Below are 21,446 nucleotides of genomic sequence, written 5' to 3' on the forward strand. Positions count from 1 at the left end.
AATCACTTCACACTTATAAATCTAATGGTTTTTGTCTCTCTCTTAGGAAAAAGAAAGGTAATATTTATAAATTTTAAGCAAGTAAAATGGGGCTTTTCAGAAAAATTAATTTTCTACGTTGTAGCAAATGGAACGTGTACCATTTCTTAAGTTCCTCTAAGAAATACATATCTGAGATAATGCCAGTTTATATTAACGGCATTAATATAAACACAAGACACTGAGCCTTCTCTTTGCCACAGTGAAAATTTGAAGGAATTTACCTGTGAAACCATTTGGGCCTGGTGCTTTATGTGGGGTAGATGCTTAATAACTCTCTAATTCCTCTATAGAGAATGGTCTATATAAACTTTTTAATGCTAATAAGATAGTTTATAATCTGCCAGTATCCAACAGTCCTTCCTTACTCAAGGGTGCCTTTCAAAAAGTAGAAAGAAGGGACACGTGTGAGTGTTATCACAGTGTCTCTCTGTCAAGAGTTTAGCTCAGCTACTTCATGGTATTGCCGCCTTGGCACCCATGTTATTTGGCCAAGCAGCCTGCAGTGGCTTTAAACTCAAGCAAGAGCATAAAAGCATAAGATTTCTCAAACCCTCTTGAGATCAAGTCTCCCCTGCCTCCAGTGCCTTCCCTTGGACCCTTAAAGAAGACACCACTGTGGAGCATAGCCAAGACCTTCCTCTTTTGATTTGAATCGACCGATCTGGCCTCAGCCTTGGAAGCACTGCACCCAAAGACCCTAACAAAGGCATGTGCGCTACGTCCTGCCTCTCTCTGTCTGCACGTGACCTCCCTGTGTGAGCCTGAGGCGGTGTGCCAGGGGCTTCCTCCAGAATCTGCAATTGATAAACAATTCAATGTCTCTTGTGGCCTGATGTTGAACTGTAGCAGCTCACCATCCAGCACCCTGTGCTCCACGCAGGAAGTGTCTATTTGACAAATTCATAACATTCTTCCTAATGGGACCTGACCTCTTTCTCCAAAGTGCTCTGAGATTTGATCCGATGCAGGCATGAGACCTAGGTAGAGATTGGGACTTTCCACTTTTGTGACGCAAGTCAGGCCTCACCAGACGTGGACTTTGGGATTTTTACAATTCAAGTAAGACCAAGTTGGCTTTCTGATTATTTTATTTGGGTGGGCCACTATAATTATTTAAATATTCTAGAGAATTCTGAGTGTGCAATCATTCCCTAAGATGCTAACTCTTCCTACCCTTCTGCTCTATTTGCCAATATCTGGCTTCTGCCCACAAGATACCTCCATTATTGCTAAAATCACAGAGTCCAATTTTGTTCATTTTAATGGCTGCCCTTTGCACTAGAATAGCTGGCCTAGAATAAACAGCCAGCAAAGTTGATTTAACGATTCTAGGGCTTCTCTCATTAAGCTATTCCTTCAGAAATTACCCAGTTAGCCTAGGTTTTCCAATTTATTTGCATAGAAGTCTGAAAAACAGTATCTTAAACCATGCTGGAGGAAGGACTGATTTTTCCATCTGCCCATGAATGCCTGCTTTATCCTTCTCACTGGTGGCAACATGTGGGAAGAAGGAGTGTGGTCAACATTGAAAGAGATCACATTCCAGGAATGCCGTGATTGAATGCAGCTAGAGAGACATTGATGAAGATATACTGTTCTACATTTTATGCTATAAAATTTCAAGTGATAACTTTAACATGACCAGAAAATAAATTATTGGTCACATTTCCCTACATACTCTGGGTACACATGCATTTGTGGTCACCATTCATGAAGCTCAGTAACACCTTTTGAGAGGATCACTGGAAGCCAGTGGTCATATCATTGATTCTTGGACCACATGAAGAATGATGAGTGTCATGAGTAATGATGAAACAATCAGTTAATAAAGGATATTATGGAATTACAGAGGCAAATTTTGTTTCAATACAAAATACGAAAACAGGTTCTGAAGAGCGTGGCATTGTCTGTAATAACAGTGTTGCTACCTCTTTTCTTGCAATGGGAGGTATGAAATTAGACAGGATGGTGCATGTGGCAATAAGGGTCACAAGAAGGGGTCCTTGGGCCCTAACTGAAAGAAATGGTGTATGAATACCTTGAAGCCTCTTCATGTGCGCTGACTGGACAATAAGCAAATGTGTGAGTACTTCTCTTCTTATTACTCTAAATCTCCATTGGGATATCAATGTATCTCATGTGCCAATACATTTTATAATAATTGTTTTAAATCAAACTATTTATACAGAGAGAGGCCCTATACAAAATACTGCCCCAGGGCCCCTCACACTCAGGGCCCCTCACACCCTGGCAAGAGGTGTCATTGATCAAGCACTGAGGACCCACACTGTGCCAAGCACTCTACAGCTGGTCCATGCAGTAATATTAATCTCTGACTCACACAACCTCTCCATTGGGTAAATTTTTTTAACCATCATTTTAAAAAGAGGAACAATTGAGTCTCAAAGAGCTAAGCAACTTGTCCAAGGCAATAAGAGTCAAACGTGGATTTAGTTCTAGTTTATCCAATTTCAAAGCCCAAGCTCTTTCTTACTAAGTCAAGGACATGAACAACAACCAAGTAGAACTCCTCAGAGGAGCTATTGGAAGCTAACGCATGTGGAAATAATGCCTCTGTTACCCCAGATGTCTTTTGGGATCACCTCATGTGAATGGCTTAAAAGAGTATGTAAAGCATGAAAATTACAAAAAACAGATAAAAACCATGATCCTTACACTTAGGGACAGACACCACTGGCCCAGAGTCTCTTTTGTTTTCCCTGTCTCACATGCTTGGCCCTGTGAAGCAAGAATGGTAGAGGGTTATGGCCAAGTATGAGAGGTTAGATGATACTGGGTCTAGTATTGGGCATACATTAAGAAGGAGAATGGCAGGTTAAGGTTCATTTTTGTGCTCTCCGCTAGCAATGAATGTAGTCAATAACATAGATTTAATCGGCTGAAGGCTATAGAAGAAAATTGCTGGACATCAAATTGCTGTACACCAAGGTCCACCTGTGTGGTATATTTAACTTTTCAGAGCACTTTAATGTGAATTATATAATGTCCTCCTCGTCGGCAACTTGTTAGCTCTGGACTTTGTGTTTGTGGTCTGCAAACGTGTACTCATAGAATGTCAATGCTGGTAGGACTCAAAAATCACCCCTTTCATTTACAAAGGAGGAAACCAACACTCAGAAAGGTTAAATGATTCACACTGTGCCATATGGTGGATTAATAGAGGAACCATGGCTACAAGCCCTGTTTTATTTGCAGTGATATAAATTTATATGCTTTTTTGGTTTTGAACATTGATTTTTTTTTGCCCCCGTCCCTCTCCTTAATTTTAGATGGGAGTTTTACCAGTAATTTCAGTGGGGGTTTGTGGTGGGAAGCAAAACAGAGTCTTTGTTCAGTAATTGCTACACACTAGACTTTTAAAATACTCTAATAAAAATGAAGTTAAGAGAAAGGGCTTTTCAGAGATGTAGAAGCTCTTGTGGGCTTGCACCCTGCCTTACTCATGACGAGTTTTAAGGGTTGGGGTGGGGGCAGGTGCCTATAAACACAGTTCAGTGTGCAGATTCAAGTGTAAGGGCATCATGCCTCCCATCGGAGCAGCAGCAGCAGCTATGGGGCAGTCCCCTCCTCTCCCAGATACTGGAGAAGCAGCATGGAATTGGCATGATGGATTTTTAGAGCCAGGATGGACCTCAGAGAGCTCCGCTGAAATTTGACCGGTTAAATTCTAAGTCATTTTCAAATTGCTCACTTTCGTGAGTGGCATCTCACTGCTTAGACCAAATACAGGGCTACACTGTATTTGTAGTTCAGCTTTTTTCTTCTGTGGAACCTGCTCTATTTTTTTAATATATCACATTCTTTTCATAATCATTCTTTTTTGCTTGGGGCACAAAATAACTTGCCCCATGATAGTTAGCTCAACACCCAAAGCCTGATTAGGTCACAGCACTATGCGACACTTATTAGGGGCATAGACTGACTCCACAAATGTCACTGTCCTATTTGGCTTTGAATCATTTTATCCTCAAGCCTTTCTCAGCAAGTAGGAAACAATACCCCTCGCAATAGCAAAGAAACACACAGGCACCATGTCCTTTTGGATTCCAGATAGGCCGGGAACGCATGTCCTTTCTAGCATCCTTGCACAGGCTAAGAGCCAAAAACGCCGAGTAATAAAAGTCCAAGTTTACGCCATCACGTCTTTATACGCTTTCACACAGGCAGTCTGGGGGCAACGAGAATGAAAGAACAAAGCTGTCTTTCTTTGGCAGGGCTCTTCACAGCTTCCAGAGGATTCCGCCGTGTGCTCGCTCATCTGATCATTCCAGTGTTGTGAGGAAGGCGTGAAATGACTCATTATTTTTTAGTGGATGAGGAACTTCAGGCCGAGCGGGTGACTTGCTCGAGGTCACACCAGTGGTAACTGACTAAGGCTGCTGCCTCCTCACCCGGTATCTTGGCTCATTGATTTTGGGGGGAAGACAAATTTGACAGAACTGCCTGGTTACAGGAGGTTGAGTACTCGGAAAGCTGCCAGCGATGACCTTGTAAATAAATCAAAGCCAGAATTTCACTTTTGCTGTAGTTATTAATTTTTTATAGCATAGATCCACTTTCAATTATTTTCTTAAGCCAAGTATATGTCAAAAGAAAATCAACATGTACCTGCTCAACACCCTCAGCAGCTGCCAAACGCCGCAGCATGGAGTACGAATAGTTTGGTCTGACTCACTTTTATGAGCCTGAAAAGCACTTCCATTTATCTCTGCCCGCTAAAATGTTCCCAGTTCTTTCAGACCTCTCCACAGATCAAAGCTCTGATCCTCTCAGCCAGGTATGATCCCTTCTTCTTTCAAACGATCATTGTAGTTTACTTGTGTGCATTTGTTGTTTTATACTTTCTATGTGCTGTGCAATTCGTTAAACAAGGAGGCCATTGGACTGGGGTGGCTCTAAGGCCAGAGCAGCCTCTGTAAGCAAACTGAGATCTAAGCCTCGAGATGATGAGACCAAAATGCTAAGGACAACAGTTCATGGTCAGCAGGTGTTACACTATGGTCAATAGATCATTTCTTTTCTGTTTCTGCCCTTTCTCTATATATGTCTTCCCCTGGCTCCTGTATGCAGAGCACTCCTACTGCTTCCAGTCTGGCACTGTCCAATTCGAATTGGTTTTTGTTTAAATAAACTCTTAAAATGTTTAACATGCCTCAGTTTATCTTGAACAGTTCTGGCGTTGGAAGAGGGAACTAAGAAGACCCCAGGCGCCCCCAGGAGCCACGAGCAACCAGACTAGGTACGAGGTGAGCCCCTGGGGCTCTGCTCTCTCGCTGCCTCTGGAGGTCATGGGTAAGTCCCTCTGAGATCCTAGCTCGGCAGCTTTCTTTCTGTTCTGAGCTTTCATGCTTCACGTGAGCATTTCTCTTTCCAGAAACTGATCCCAGTTGAACTGGTTCTGCCTTCATCTGGATCTGGTACACTGTGAGGCTCAAGTAAATAACATTTTGTCTTAAGGCTAAACAAGTAGTTTAAGCTTACCAAAGATAATTTTGAATTACAGTGGCCACAGCGAAGAGCTTTTAACCTAGATAAGCTTACCCTAAAGAAAAAGGGACTCAGCCAAGTACTCACTATGAAGAGTAGAGGAAAAATTATTTTCCCTGCTCTACAGTTTCTGGTGGCTGAGGCAAGACCTGCTGGGACACCCCACTCACTCCAGATCCTGCGGACAGCATCCTGGGAAAACTGGCAAAAACCGGTTAGGGTCAGAGCACTTTCATACCAAAGTCAGCTCTTCCAGATGAAAATTTCATCTTGTCCCCTCTTTTCCAAATTCAGATAGGCAGGGGGAAAAATCTTTGTGAGAATTGGACCTTTGAATTTTGACTTGTGATTTGTCTTGGGTACCCTCAGTGGTTATGAAAGGAATTTTTGAGGGTGAAATAGGCAGGTTTAGGAAATATTTAAAAATTAAGGGGGTCTATGGAAAAAACACAGGGCTACAGAGTTGCAAAGGGGTACATTTCCATAAGACAAGGGAGCGGCAGAAGTTATATTTCCATAAGATAAGGAAGCTGCAAAAGGTACACATCTATATATAAAAGCCTAAGTGACCGGCTGACTGGCTGACTGGCGGATAGCTATGACACACACTGACCACTGGGGGCAGACGCTCAATGCAGGAGTGGAAACCACAGGCGTGGAAACATGGAGCAGACTGATGAATCTCAGAGGGAAGGGGGAGGAGGGAGGGCGAAAAGAAATTAACCAAATATCTTATATGCATACTAGAGACCCGGTGCATGGATTTGTGCACTGGTGGGGTCCCTCAGCCTGGCCTGCGGGGATCGGGCTGAAACCACCTCTCCAACATCCTCTGAGGGGTCCTGGATTGCGAGAGGGTGCAGGCCAGGCCAGGGAGTGCACCAGGCCTCTAGCTTACAAAATAAAGGGAAGGAGGAAGAAAAGCCCAGAGGGAATAGAACAATAAGGGAGAAGAAGGAGGGAACTTCAAGTATTTCATGTGAGACTTGAGCTCAGGAGTTGCTATAGTGACCACATAAAAGGGGGAAGAGTGACCAATCAGAGGGGATATTGTGGCACAAAAAACTGCAGCCTTTATAAACTATGGTGTGCCGGGCCAGCACAACCAAGGGTTCGGTGAGCCTGGGGGGGAGAGGGGGGACAAAGGATTAAAGAAAAGACAAAGAGAATAAGCTGGGGCTCGGTGGATCTCCTGTGCCAGGCTGAGGCCACAGAGAGAGATCTAGACAGCAAGCTGAGGCTTTATTTTATAGCCAGAGGTAAACAAGGTAGTCGTCACCATAGTTACAATGTTCTTGTGAGTTTCACTTGTTTTGGCAGCACTTGCTGCACCTCCCACAGCCCATTAGCTACCCAGGAAGGATCTAGGGCACTCCTAAGGTCAAGCTTAATTATGCTAAGAGGGCTGTGCCCTCTAAGCTGGGAGTTGTTTGTGGCTTTGCCCACAGGTCAGTCCGAGGCTTAACCATATAATCGCTCCCTACACTGTGGAAAAAGGGACTGGGTGGGACTCTTTCCCCCTCCCCACGTGGGAATCTGTACTCGTTCTTCAATAAATTCCCACCTTTTACTATACCACCTTTCATCCGTGGTTTCATTCTTCGACTCCACCAGACAAGAGCCCAGGAGACCATCCTGCCCAGGGGAACACTGCGTGTTTCCAGTCCAAATTTCCCATTTCAGTATGGACCCTTCTCCTCCTACCTAGACCAACTACTGCTTTCTTCGTCTCATTTTGTGTCCTGAGACCTGGGCCTTCCTGGGGCACGCAGGTTGTGTGTGGGTTGGCTACTCAACGTCAGGTTGGGGGCCCCAAAGTATGGCCAGGCAGAAATGTGGGTTACACTCCATTTGTGATAGTCTCCTACCAACTACTGCCAGCTCTCAGGGGAACTGTCTCTTGCCTTTTTTCAGTTATTTTTGGAAGTGGCTATGGATCTTAGGGGGAGTAGTATCTTATACCCTCTCTTTGGGGACATCTCTTGAGTACATAGTATTGTTCAGTACTGCCAAGGGATATTTACTGTTGGCTCCGCTGAAACCTGACAAGATATGCAAAAGTATTTTTTTTTAATCCTCACCTGAGGATATTTTTCCATTGATTTTTAGAGAAAATGGAAGAGAGAGGGAAAGATAGAGAAACATAGGCTGGGGAGGAACCTGCAACCGAAGCACATGCCCTTGACTGTGCCCTTGACTGTGCCCTTGACTGGAATCGAACCCAGGACCCTTCGGTCTGCAGGCCGAGGCTCTATCCACAGAGCCAAACAGGCTAGGGCTGCAAATGTATTTTTAAAGTAGCTCCATGGTCAGAAGTTGGTCAAATTGTTAGCTGACATTCAGAGCCTGATTGGAACTTTTCTAATGCCTTGTTCCCTAAGCTAAAGTGAAACCATGTACCAAGAAGGAAAGAAAAAAACACTCTGAGATCATTTTTGAAAGGATAAAGACACACAGCTCTAGGTCTAGTACAGTGATGGCGAACCTATGACATGCGTGTCCGAGGTGACACGCGAACTCATTTTTTATTGGTTGATTTTTCTTTGTTAAATGGCATTTAAATATATAAAATAAATATCAAAAATATAAGTCTTTGTTTTACTATGGTTGCAAATATCAAAAAATTTCTATATGTGACACAGCACCAGAGTTAAGTTAGGTTTTTTCAAAATGCTGACACGCCGAGCTCAAAAGGTTCGCCATCACTGGAGAACATCAGGCTGTTTGGTTTCCATCTTAGCTGAAGTTCTCCCTGATATAAAGAAGCAAATGAAAGATAATGTAGTTGGGTGGGTGGGTCAACCTCTTGATATCATTCAGGCTGCAACCCAATTCTTAGAGGAATAGAAACAACTATATGTCTTAAACACTGAATCTACAATGTGGTCAAAAAAGGGTTCTATGGAAAGCAACCTCACAGGGCAGGTCTGGTGGGTAGTCACACCCCAGGCATATAACTTCCTTAGTCAAAGGTTTATCTTTGCCTTACACCAGCCCTGTCCATTGTCTCTGCGTATCTCGGTGAACACGCCTTCAGAATGCCTCCTTCCTCCACATTATCTTTATCCGATCCCCCAACCCCTTGCTTCTCCCACCTCCATGGAATCTTCCTTTGTGGCCTCCTTAATTCCAAATGTACAAAAGAAACTGTGAACTGCCATTCTGGGAAGCATTTTCTCAGTCTGTTCAGATCTTGCTTCCAGGCATATTCTCTGTTTGACTCAAATAAATGTTTATAAAATTTCTCTACAGATTTGGACGTTTCCTACCTCCACGGCAAAACCAGAAATGCGCCTCTAGGAACAATTCAAACCCCCTTATCCTTTTTACTAATTCCAAATCCTCCCCTATTCATCTCAGAAGGCTTGTAGATATTGTACATGATCTGGATTTAGGAAACAAAGCCCTACTTGGAGAAATCTACATCCTTTCTCTGTGCTTTTGTGTGTAAACATCCTACTTTTTCTAGGAATCCAGAGCCATCTCTTGAAATGCAAACTTTAGGGAGGCAATTATTATTAGAAAGAGAGAAACAAGAAATTATTTGGAAGTTAGATGAATGAATGAAAAATCTAAAAAGTCTTTTCCATAAATGTTAATAAAAAGCTTTAGCCATCTGAGCAGATAACTTGCCTCATTCCATCTGCCAGAACACAATTTGCATCCAGCTATTCTTTTATAAACTAGGGAGTTTTTCATTATTGTATTTGTCTTATGATTAAATTTTTAACTGGTTAAATAAAAAAAAATCTTAGTGATTTATTTTTTTAATTTAAAAGGTTTCTGTGTCTGTTATTATGTTTATGTATGTCTCTCTATATAAATATGTGATATTTTTCTACCTCTGTATGGTATTGCCAAAGTTAATTTGTAAAGAGCTCTATTTAATTGGCTTAATAAATAGTGAGTGCTCACATAAATTAAGTACACTCTCAGCAATCTAAAAGCGAATCCAGATATTCAAGTTCACATGATCTAGGATAATCTCTGGTAAATAAAATTTAGTTTAAGTTTGCTGGCTTCATTAAAGTGAGCACGTCTTCAGCAGTCTCAGCTTTAAATGAAATGCAGGCATATAACTTTTATTCTGCCTGGGTGTTCAGTCATAGTTCATGTTATTGCCCACCAAATTTGTCAGCAAGAAAAATACTTACAAAGATGGTTAGCTGCTTAATGAAATGTTCATGAACAAGCCAACCATAATTATTAAGAACAGGTTGATATAAGTAAGAGAAAAGGTTATAAGTAAACTCTTCAACAATATTTCTACTTAAAAATATTTTCCAATATCTTTTTGGTAGCTTGAAATCTTAAAGTTACATGATTACATAAATTAAGTTAAATGATGGCTATTCATTGAATAGATAATTTTCATATAAGAAAATACTAAAACATTAATTACTGAACATAGGTTTATCTATTATTGGCAAAGTATACTTTTTCCAACTACACATGGGGCCTGGAACTGAGCTACAACTGTTTGTAGCCTTTCAGAAAAGCTGCCTTCAGAGAGGATAAAGCTAAAGGCATGAGCTGTGAAGTTACTCTATCTGAGTAACCCTCCTGCGCTTCAGTGATAGTAATTCATCACAGAGATATTTTATGACTAAATGCAATAATTCTTTGCAATACCTTAAAGCAATTTCAAAGCCTAGAATGTACTAATTGTCAACTAAAATGAGCAGTTTCTAATTTTCAATAGAAATTATAAACCCAATATTTATGTAAAATCCCAATGTTTATGTAGATAACTTTGTCAAAAATTTTAATTATAGCTGTGTATTTAAAAAACATTAAAAACCCTGCTCATCAATTTTCAGTCTTTGTGAACTTTCTACTTCAGTGTCAATGTTATATAATTAACCTATTAGTTAATGAGCACTGGAGCTGTGGTAGTGACTAAAACCAAAAACCTCTTGGCTACTATGGTTCATTCATTCTAGTGTTGGTGGCATGTGAAGTGGGAATGAGGGAGCAATGGGAAGGGTGACAGACAATACACAGACAAATAATGTATGGGGTGACAGGTTCTATAGAGAAAATTCATTTGGTTAAGGGGAGATGAACACCTGGGGTAGGATGAGGGAAGATAGACTATTTTATATGGAATGGTTAGAGAAGGACTCTGAACAAAAAAAAAAAGGAAATTAGAGCAGAGAATAAATGAGCAGGCTAGCCATGAGGTTATCTAAGAGATATCTTGGTGTTTTCAAGGAATACCCAGGAGTTGAGTGTGACTTGAATCTAGTGAGGAAAAGGAAGATGAGGTCAGACAGACTGCAGGGAGTCAGAGTATGTGGAACTCTTAGGTCAAAGGATAGACTTTAGCTATGATACTGAACAAGATAGGTGCCTTAAGCAGTTGGGGCTGCTATAACAGAACGTTATAGACTGGGTGGCTTATCAACAATAGAGATTTATGTCTCCCAGCTCTGGAGGAGGGAAGTCTGAGGACAGGGTGGCAGCAGGGTTGGATTCTGATGAGAACCCTCATCTAGATGGTGGAAGGCTATGGTCTCATAGTATCCTCACATGGTGCAGAGGGCAAGAGAGCTCTCTGGGGTCTCCTTTTTAAGAACACTAATGTCATTCGTGAGGGTACCATCCTAATGACCTAGTCACCTCCCAAAGGCCCTATCTCCTAATTCCATCATGTTGGGGGCTAAGAAGTCAACATACGGATTTTGAGGGGGCACAAACCTTCAGTCCACAAAAATAGAAAAACCACTGAAAGGTTCTGAGCAGAAGAGTGACATGATCCAGGTATGTTTTTAAAAGGCTTCTCTAGCTGTTATGTTGAAATTGGACTGTAACTGGCAAGCTGGAAAGCAGGGAGGCCAGTTAAGAGGCTATTGCAATAATCCCAGAGAGTTCATGGTAAATTAGAAATGCCAATCAGATGTTTGACCGGCAAGATTGAGTAGGTAGTTGGATATCCAAGTCTGGAGTTGAGAGGATAGCTCAGGCATTGGAATATTTGGAGTTTTCAGTGATGGAATTTGAAATCCAGGAGTTGTATAAGATTACCACAGAAACGAAGGTAGATGAGAAGCTGTGAGGACAGAGACCTGGGGCCTTCCACATAGAGGAAAAGAGACTGAGGAGGATCCAGTGAAGACACAGGAAAAGGAACAGCCACTGCATCATGAGAGAGTAGATGACCTGGAGGCTAAGTAGTGACTACTTTTCTAGAAGAATCATCTAGGCAAACATGTTTGACCAACTGAATAGCCGAGAAATGAACCTGACTATTGGGATTGGCAATATTAAGATCATTGGTAATCTTAATAAGGGAAATTTTAGTATTATGACAGGGAGAGGGACCAAAGCATGAACAGGGTTCAAGAGAAAAGATTGAGATCAGGATTTGGACAATTTCTCCAAATTTATTGTAAAGACAATGGAAAAATGGAGCAATAGCTTCTTGCACATCATATTCTGAACATGTGGCTTTCCTACCTCTGTGCTATTAATCATGTTATTCCTCCCACAGGAAATTCATTCCTCTAATTCTCTTGTTGAAATCCATGTTGGTCTTCAATGTCAAGCCTAAAGCACACACCCTCTGCAAGTTCTCTGATTTTCTAAAAGGTTCCTTTCACCGTCAGCCTGCTAAGTACATACAAGTGGTACCAACTACACTAAATTTATGATATATTCCCTTTGAGCTGTTGTGGACCTGTTTTATTATTTATTAAATTGCATGTACCGGGGGCACTGTGGAATGAAAACACTATTTTTCCTCCCTCAAAGCCAGGTAGGACATTAACAGGTAGTTAGTTGGTGGTGGTATCAGTAGTATTACCAGTAGGGTTAGGTAGTTGTAGTAGTAGGTAGCAGTAGTTAGACAGTAGAGAATTAGCTAGGGGTAGTGTGGCTAATTACTAGATAGATAGTAGTAAGCTAGGAATATAATAGCTAGTACTTTTTAAATGTGGGTTATCTTGGATTTTATTTATTGGAGAAATAAAGCATAGATGTTGTTCTGTAGATATTTGTATTTTGACTTTTGTTTGTGTTATTTATTTTCATTAAAAAATACACAAAACAAAACAGTATGGTATAAAAACAGACATATAGATAGATAAATGGAATAGAGAGTCCAGAAATAAACTCTTGATTATAGGGTCAATTTATCTACAACCAAGGAGGCAAGGATATACAATGGGGTAAAGACCGTCTCTTCAGTAAGTAGTGTTAGAAAAACTGGACAGATACATGCAAAAACAAAAACCAAAAAAAGAGAAAGAAATTGGACCACTTTCTTACAAAAATAAACTCAAAATGGATTAAAGACTTAAATGTAGGACCTGAAGCCATAAATCTCCTAAAGAAAGTGTAGGCAGTAAACTCTGACATCGGTCTTTAGCAATATCTTTTTGGATATGTCTCCTCAGGCAAGGGCAACAAAAGAAAAAATAAACAAATGGAACTTCATCAAAACAAAATGTCTATGCACAGCAAATGAAACCATCAACATAACAAAAAGACAGCTTACTAAATGGGAGAAGATATCTACCAATGACATATCTGATAAAGGGTTAATATCCAAAATATATAAGGAATTCATACAACTTAACACTCAGAAGCTAACAATCCAAGTTAAAACTGGGCAGAGGACCTGAATAGACATTTCTCCAAAGGGTACATACAGATGGCCAAGAGACATATGAAAAGATCCTTTCTAATCATGGAAATTCAAATCAAAACCACAATGAGACATCACTTTACTTTATGCCTGTCAGAATGGTGATATGCCCATCATCAACAAATCAACAAACAATAAGTGCTGGGGAGGATGTGGAGAAAAGGGAACCCTAGTGCACTATTGATAGGATTGCAAATTGGTACAGCCACTATGGAAATCAGTATGAAGATTCCTCAAAATATTAAAAATAAAGCTGCCATATAATTCAGCAATTTTACTTCTGAGTATCTATCCAAAGGAAAACAACAAAATCTGAAAATATATGTGTGCCCCTATGTTCATTGCAGCATTACCAGTAATAGCCAAGATAGAGAAGCAACCTAGGTGGCCGTCAATAGATAAAGACATTGGGGTACGAATGTACACAATGGAATATTACTCAGGCATCAACAAAGAATGAGGTCTTGCTACTTGTGAGAACTTTGATGGACCTAGAGCAGTGGTCAGCAAACTGCGGCTCGCGAGCCACATGCGGCTCTTTGGCCCCTTGAGTGTGGATCTTCCACAAAATACCACATGGGGGCGCACACGTACAGTGCAATGGAAACTTCGTGGCCCATGCACAGAAGTCTGTATTTTGTGGAAGAGCCACATTCAAGGGGCCAAAGAGCGGCATGTGGCTCACGAGCCGCAGTTTGCCGAGCCACAGTTTGCCGACCACTGACCTAGAGGGTATTATGTTAAGTGAAATATGTCAGAGAAAGACAAATACCGTGATTTCACTTATATGTGGAATCTAAAAAATCAAATGAATAAAACATGATAGAAGCAGACCCATGGGTATAGAGAATTAGCTGATGGTTGTCAAAGGGAGGAAAGATAGCACTAAAATAAAAATATATGTTTCTATATAATTTCTTGCTACCCTCAGTAGGAGATGCCTTGGTGCCATAAACTGTGTTATACGTGATTTGGTTCTAGATGTTTGACATGCTCTTTTATTTTTAAGACCTTCTTTATTTCTATGTTGTATATAGCTCAAGGAAAACCCTCTTGATTCCCATTCTCTTCCTCCTCAACAAGAAAAGTTAAAACTCAACTCAGAGATCATATTTATTTCTATTGGAATGTCTGTTCTTTTAATTCAAACATTAATAAGCCTCAATTGCAGAGGTATTTATAGTAGCAATTTAGCAAAAGGGTCTCTACTTTTATATATTGTACTTTTTTAAAGGAAAATATATGAAGACATAGAATTCTGTTTCTGTGTCATATATAAGAAAGCTCTAAGGATTCAACTAACACATATAATGAATACATGGGATGCAATTTTTAGAGCATATTTTTAGATAAGGTAGTGAAAGCAACATAATTATTTTAAAATATTAAATGAAATTGAAAGGGTTTCAAAATATTTAATGTATATAATAATGAAAGATTAATTAATCTATAAATTATACATTGTAAGATTGTTTTTGTTAATATTTTATAAAACTTAAGAAAATGCAAGAATATTTGCTTTATAAATTTATGTGTAGGTGGTTGAGCCAGGCTATTTCAGAAAACAAACACAACATAGACCTCTAATGTATAATCTCAACTTTCACCTACTTTTTAAATGACAGCTTGTTTAAGCCTACTTATAGATACAGATCTTTCTGAGAGAAGTTTTCATTTGTCATTCAAAGACAGATAGATGACAGAAAGATCAGAGACATAGAGTGAGAGAAAGATGATAGATAGATAGATAGATAGATAGACAGATAGATATAATAAAACTGGCATTTTGGTGCATAGTTTTATAAGTCTGAACACATTTATAGATCAGTGTATTTGCCACCAGAATCAGGATACAGAGCACTTCCATCACCCCCAAAAGAGTAGGCTTCCCCTTTCAGTCACATACTCAAACCACCCCAACTCTGGCTAATGTTCTCTCCTTGGCTATACTTTTGCCTCTTGTCAAATACATTTTTAAAAAATATATTTATGTTGATTTCAGAGGGAGGAAGGGAGATAGAGAGAGGGAGAGAGAGAGAGAGAGAGAGAGAGAGAAACATCAATGAACAGAGAGAATTATCCATCAGCTGCCTCCTACATGCCCCCCACAGGCGATCCAGCCCACAACCCCAGCATGTGCTCTAACCAGGAATTGAACCATGACTTCCTGGTTCCACTGAGCCACACCAGCTGGGCATGTCAAATACATTTCATTCAGTGTCTCCCACAAGGGTTCCTCCACTCCAGGGAAATTCCAGAAATCTGTTACTGTCTGGGTGAAGGTGGTAATGTCCATAACTTCCTTGTGGATAGGCTCTGAGAGGAAATGTTTTGAAAGAGATAAAGGAGTTTAAGATGATGCCATGGCTCACCCTCTGGGCACAATCACAGGTGGCGAGATGACGGGGAAAGGCCATCGTCTAAATTCTATCATTCAAAGATGCTGCTCTGATTACTCAAAAGAATATAAGAGATCAAACTGGTTTTCTGTCTTGGAATGATTTGTACACTAGCTCAAGGACACAGCTGACGAGGGAAAGCTGTTCCAGGTGGAGGGAGGAATGGAGATTCACACTTCCTCCTGGGGCAGGCGAAGAAGGAAAGGAAGAAAATGTAAGTGGATCCCTTGAAGACTGAGGGGTTCCTGAGTAATGGGGAGACAGATGTGCCATTTCTTAGATGTAGTTGGAGAACAGAGCCAGAGGTGTACTCCCACCAATAGTTCTGGGGAAACAGTAGAGACAATTAAATGTAATATTTGGACAAGAGCCCAGTCCTACCGGCCTTCCCTGTGGCATGGAAGGGGCCTCTACCCTTCCCATGGCTCCAGGGTGAGCTGTGGAAATTAGCTTGGAGCGTGAGCTGAGGCCCATCCCCTGCAGCCTCCCAGTCAAAAGAGAGAAGCACATTATAGTGATGCTCATGGACCTTTGACGGCTGGCAACTCCAGCACACTGTGCGACGGCCGCGATGTCACCTGCAGGAGCCAGTGCCGCACAGCATTGGTGCCACAGAACAGGGGAAGAAAAAGGAGCCTCACCCTCCCTGCCATGCGTGTGTGAAAGCTGATCCGAATGAATTTCTTCTTCCTAGACTTGAATCCCCTTGAGAAGAGGGGATTGGAAAGTCAGAGTTAAGACCTGAAATTGATTGGAACTGAATTGGTAATCCTGAGAAATCGCTGATGGAACTGAATTGACACCAATACTATTTTTCTGGAGGCAGATCAGTGGCTCCTCTTCTTCTCACTCAAGTTGGTGAGTGTAGAATTTAAACCTGTGGCACAAATCTGGGGTCAGCAGGATTTGTATTCCAGAGGCCAGCTTCAGAGACAGTGTGTGGCTAGAGTGCCAACCTCTGACTCACACAGAAATCCTGCTGATGCACAAGAAATCATCACTGCGTTCCCCAGGTTGGCCGAGGCTTTCTCAGTGTTTTTTCAGTCCCAAAACACATTACTAAGATTTCATTAAAAAAAAAAAAATGCAGTACCAATTTCAGCTCAAACCTGTTAAGTATAAAGCACCTACTGAATAAAGATCAAAATTTAAATACCTGAAGGGTTACACTGCTCGTGAATTTTGTATTCCCCAGGAGAGTGAAAAGGCAGAGGAAGAAGACAGGACAAAGAGATAACTCCCAGCTCCACGGCTGCCTTTTTGTTCCAGAGGGAAAAGCTACCAAGTAGACCGTTCCTTCATGGGAGCCTAGAGCGTTACATTTCACAATACAACCCAGGATCACGCGGGTCTCCCCCTTCCTGAACCCTGGCTTCAAGTTCTTTTCTCAAACTTGGGAGAGAGAAAAATCACCCAGGGAGCTTGTTAAGCATGAAGGTTCTGACCCAGCTGCCCTGGGATCCTGCATTTTTTAACGCATCACAGTTTGAGGAAAGACAGCACAGAGGACTTGGTTAACGAGTTCTGTGTGCGCAGCTTGAACGGCCGTGGTCTGAAGCCTTCTCAGTGTGGGAACCCAATTAGTGTCACTTCCCTGTGCTGATGCACACTGGACGGTCTCAGCAGGCCCCTGCTCCCCACACTAGGGCTTAATCAGCAGTTCATCACTCCAATTCTTTGCAAGTTCTCCACTCATTTGTCAGGATTTCCATGTTTTTGACACCAAAGAACTACGGTCTTCAAATTGTGTGATGGTGCACACCTGCCATCTGGTGGTGAGAGGCTGACTCCGAGACACGGAAATTCAAGTGATCCTTCCCTTTCTGCTTCTTTGTTTTCATGTTGCCAAACTGTGCCTTACCAGGCAGGCTTGAAGAATGGGTGTTTGAGGGATTGAACCCAGGAATGCTTCTGCAGCTGAATGTGGACCTGGAGGTTTGCAGGTTAGGTTCTCCTCCGAGTGGGTTTGGTGTCAGCTCCTCTGGACCTGGGCTCCTGGCTGGACTCCAGAGTTGTGGGAGCGTCCTGGGGCTGCCACCTAATTTTGGGACCATCGAAGATGAGGGTGGAGAAATCGGAACACTGCTAGGGGAAAGACTTCTATCAATATCACTTACTAAGAAAGGGCAATTCATTCATGAATACACTCAATTGTGGGGTCTAGGGCAGGGGTGGGCAACCCCTGGCACACGTGCCAACATGGCACGCCAAGTAACGTTTGCTGGCATGTGAAACCCTCTCTTATAATCTTCCATTTACAATTTTTTTCTTAATATCGACTTTTTTATTTTTCAGATAAATTCAGTGTAGGTGCATCTTAGATAAATAAATAATTTTACATAACAAGTTATCTTAAAGACCATAGACATGGATTGACGAGAGAGGGGAAGAGCAATTTCTTTGCCTCTGCCTTAACTCTCCCTGCCTTCCTAGATCCGACCAGTATTTTTGTTTCATCCACATACGCTTGTGAATCTTTGTTCTCAGTGATGAATTTTATTAAGTCTTGTAATAGGAGTAGCCTGACGGATGAAAGTAGTAGCTCGTGCATATCTCTGAAGGTCACAAAATATAAACCTGATGTAAAATCTCTGTCATCAGTGATGTAGCAGCAAAAGTCCCACTGATAATATCAAACGGAGTCATAAAGTTTTCTGTCGGACTATCAGTGTACATGTACACATTAAAAAATAAATGTATTTTTCATCATCATATACTGTGTTTTTGTCACTAGAATGAATTTTATTATTTCTTCAAGGTTCCTCACATACGTACACCTTAAAAGATATCAAGTAGGCGTAACATGTTCTCAAAAAATTAGGGTTGGCAACGCAGAAAAATTTTGAGTCAGAGATTTTGCTGGTTTTGGCACGCACTCACAAAAAGGTTGCCCACCCCTGGTCTAGGGTTTACCTAAATTGATAATATGGTGCAGCCTGATGGCATTTGGGATTACTGGCATTCTGGGCATGCTCTGTTTGCACTTACTGCACCATGGGTTTTCTGTATTCACTTTTGGAGGGTGGGGCCAGGAAGGAACATGGCTGTGGGGTGAGGACACAAGAGATACACTTTTCTTATTTTGTCAACATCTGGGATATACCAAGCTCTTGTTACAGTCATCTATAATAATAAAACCGTAATATGCTAATTAGACCGGACAACCTTCCGGACGAAGCCGGGGCTGTAAGGGCCAAGGCGGCCGCTGCAGCAGACAGGTGCCAAGGCAGAGGCAGGTGCATTGGGCCTCTAGTGAGAAAATAAACACGAGGCTAGAGGAGCACGCAGACAAAGTTAGATCTAGGCTCTTGCTCCAGTTTTTCTCCTTATAAGTCTTATGGCCCTGAGCTTTCATCTCTTCTCTTGTAAAATGCAGGTTTTATGCTGAATCTCACAAGATTGTAGTTGAGATGGAATGAGGTCGTGGCAGTGGAAGGGTTGGGAAATTAGGAAATGTCAAAAGTATGATTATGTCTGTTGCATTGACATTAGCCCCAGGCAGCTCCAATGAGGGCCGGACAGAAAGGTGCAAGTGGGTGGGAGGAGGGGGTGATGGCTGCCCAAGGGCATCTACTGGGAGGCTCTCTGAATAACTCAAAAAATGGCTCCAAACGTTGTGCATTTATGTGTTGATGGTAATAAGCAAAATAAAACATTTTTTAAAAATATGTTTAGAATTAATGAAAGAGGTTTGTGACCGCTATATTTAAAAAAAGAACACAATGGCAGGAGGGACAGTGAAATGATCCTCACCCTTAAGTGTTGATACTAAATGTGTCAGCTTCTAAATAATGTATTTTTAGAAAGAAGCTGAGTTAACTGCTGTTGCATTTATAGTGACTGATAAAGCTTTCAATGTAGCCAAGCCATTGTTTTATTATTCAGGCAATTAATCTCAACAATGTCCCACCAACCTTGAAGCTAATTCAAACATGAGGAATTTTAATACTTATTTCATAATTTGGCAAAACTAACACATTTTAATTAGCTTAAGAATTCTTACTTTGTTCTCTTTGTCAGGAACTTGAACACAGTAAGTATAGCATAAGTAAACCTGTGTGAATCGTGACTCACATTTTTTTTGGCCAAATAAACTTAGAAATCATTTTTTACTAAAAAACTAATTTTTTTTATTTTAAGATTTTTTAAATTTCAAATTTTTCTTTTGAAAGAGAGCCTTTTGCATTATATATATATATATGTATACATATACATATACATATATATGTACATATATATACATATACATATGTATATATAAAATACATATACATATATATAAAAAATACACACTTATAATTCTCCGTACGCTCTATCTCTATTTGCTTTCTATCTCTTCAATAGGTCCAAGACACTGAGCAAAAACAGAGTACCATGGGAGGCCAGATATTTGAAGCAGGGAGGAAGCTGAGGCAGAGGACAGACTATGAGCTGGAGCCGTGAATGAGGACAGGACAGGAGAGGGCCCCAATTTGGTCCTGATGTTTCCCAGCACTGAGAGTGAAATCTGAGCAGGTACAGGAGTCAGCAAGAGCAGAACTGCCTGGCAGAGAGCTGTGCTTGATTTCCGAAGTCGCTCACTTTGGTTGAATACTCTCACCTCAAGTTTGGCAAGAGACTGGACTAAGTGATTATTTGGAAGGAATCAAAAAAGTTATCTTTCCTCTAAAAAGCACAGTGTTAGCCTCCGTGGGTATGTAAGTACAAATCTAAAGAGGTTGTGATTTCACAACCCCATCTAATGACAGTTTGAAAAATGATCTCTCACCTATGATAAACTTACATCTTTAATTATATGAGGGGAGCATTTAACAACTGATCATAAACAATGGATATAGAAAAAAGAGGAATTAAAAATATTGAAACTCTCAAGAGAGATAAAAATATAGAAATTCAGATCATAGCATATCTAAAACAAGCATCAAATTATTAAATATTCCTAAAATCTTAACCAAGCTGAGGTTAGGAATGGGGCTGGCTCTCAGAATATTTCTGCTTTTAGCATATTTTGTGTAACAGGGTCAGGAGTGTATGCTGAGGCTCCCATCTCTGCCTTCAAGTGTTGGTCTGACTCTAGGACAGTCTATCTCTTTTCTTGCAAGCTGAGAGGGTATCAAAATTATTGGTTGCAAGGGGGAGGTTTCAAGTCATCCTTGGCCACCCAATGGAACTGATTCCGATTAGAGGCATACGTAGGCCTTCACCTACCTGCACAATGTCCCTTTGGTAAAGGCTTTTTCATGGGCTGAGAGCAGGCCCAGTACGTGTCACCACCAGATGGCAGGAGTGCACGCTGAATAAACAGCAGCCATGAGCCCTTTTCTTTGTTTTCCATTCACTAAACTCTCCACTAGGTGACAGCAACGCGTATGTAATGCGATGGTCTTCAATGAGTCACATAAATTCATTTTTTCTTTTAAACATGAGAGCTGCATTTTGCTTTTTATTTTTGAATTTTGATAAGTTTATTTGAGCCAAACTGACACATATGCCTGGAAGCAAGATCTCACATGCCCTTGAGAGTAGCAATTTTAAAAAGTATCCACAGTTGGATTTCTTTCCTCTAGATCAGTGGTTCTCAACCTTGGCTGCACATTAGAATCACCTGGGAAGCTTTTTAAAATTCTGATTTCTGGGCCTCATCCTCTGGAAATCTTGTTTCTTTGTTATGGGGTGAGGCCACAACATTAGTAACAAAAAAAACAACAACAGAATTTCCGGAGGATGAGGCCCAGAAATCAGGATTTTAAAAAGATTCCCAGGTGATTCTAATGTGCAGCCAAGGTTGAGAACCACTGCTCTAGATCTAGAATATGCAATACTATTTGCTATTGGCCTCCCTCGCATTA

Source organism: Myotis yumanensis, unplaced genomic scaffold, assembly GCF_028538775.1.
Source record: "Myotis yumanensis isolate MYYU_CA2020_CCGP unplaced genomic scaffold, mMyoYum1.0.hap1 SCAF_5, whole genome shotgun sequence".
Classification (NCBI taxonomy): Eukaryota; Metazoa; Chordata; class Mammalia; order Chiroptera; family Vespertilionidae; genus Myotis; species Myotis yumanensis.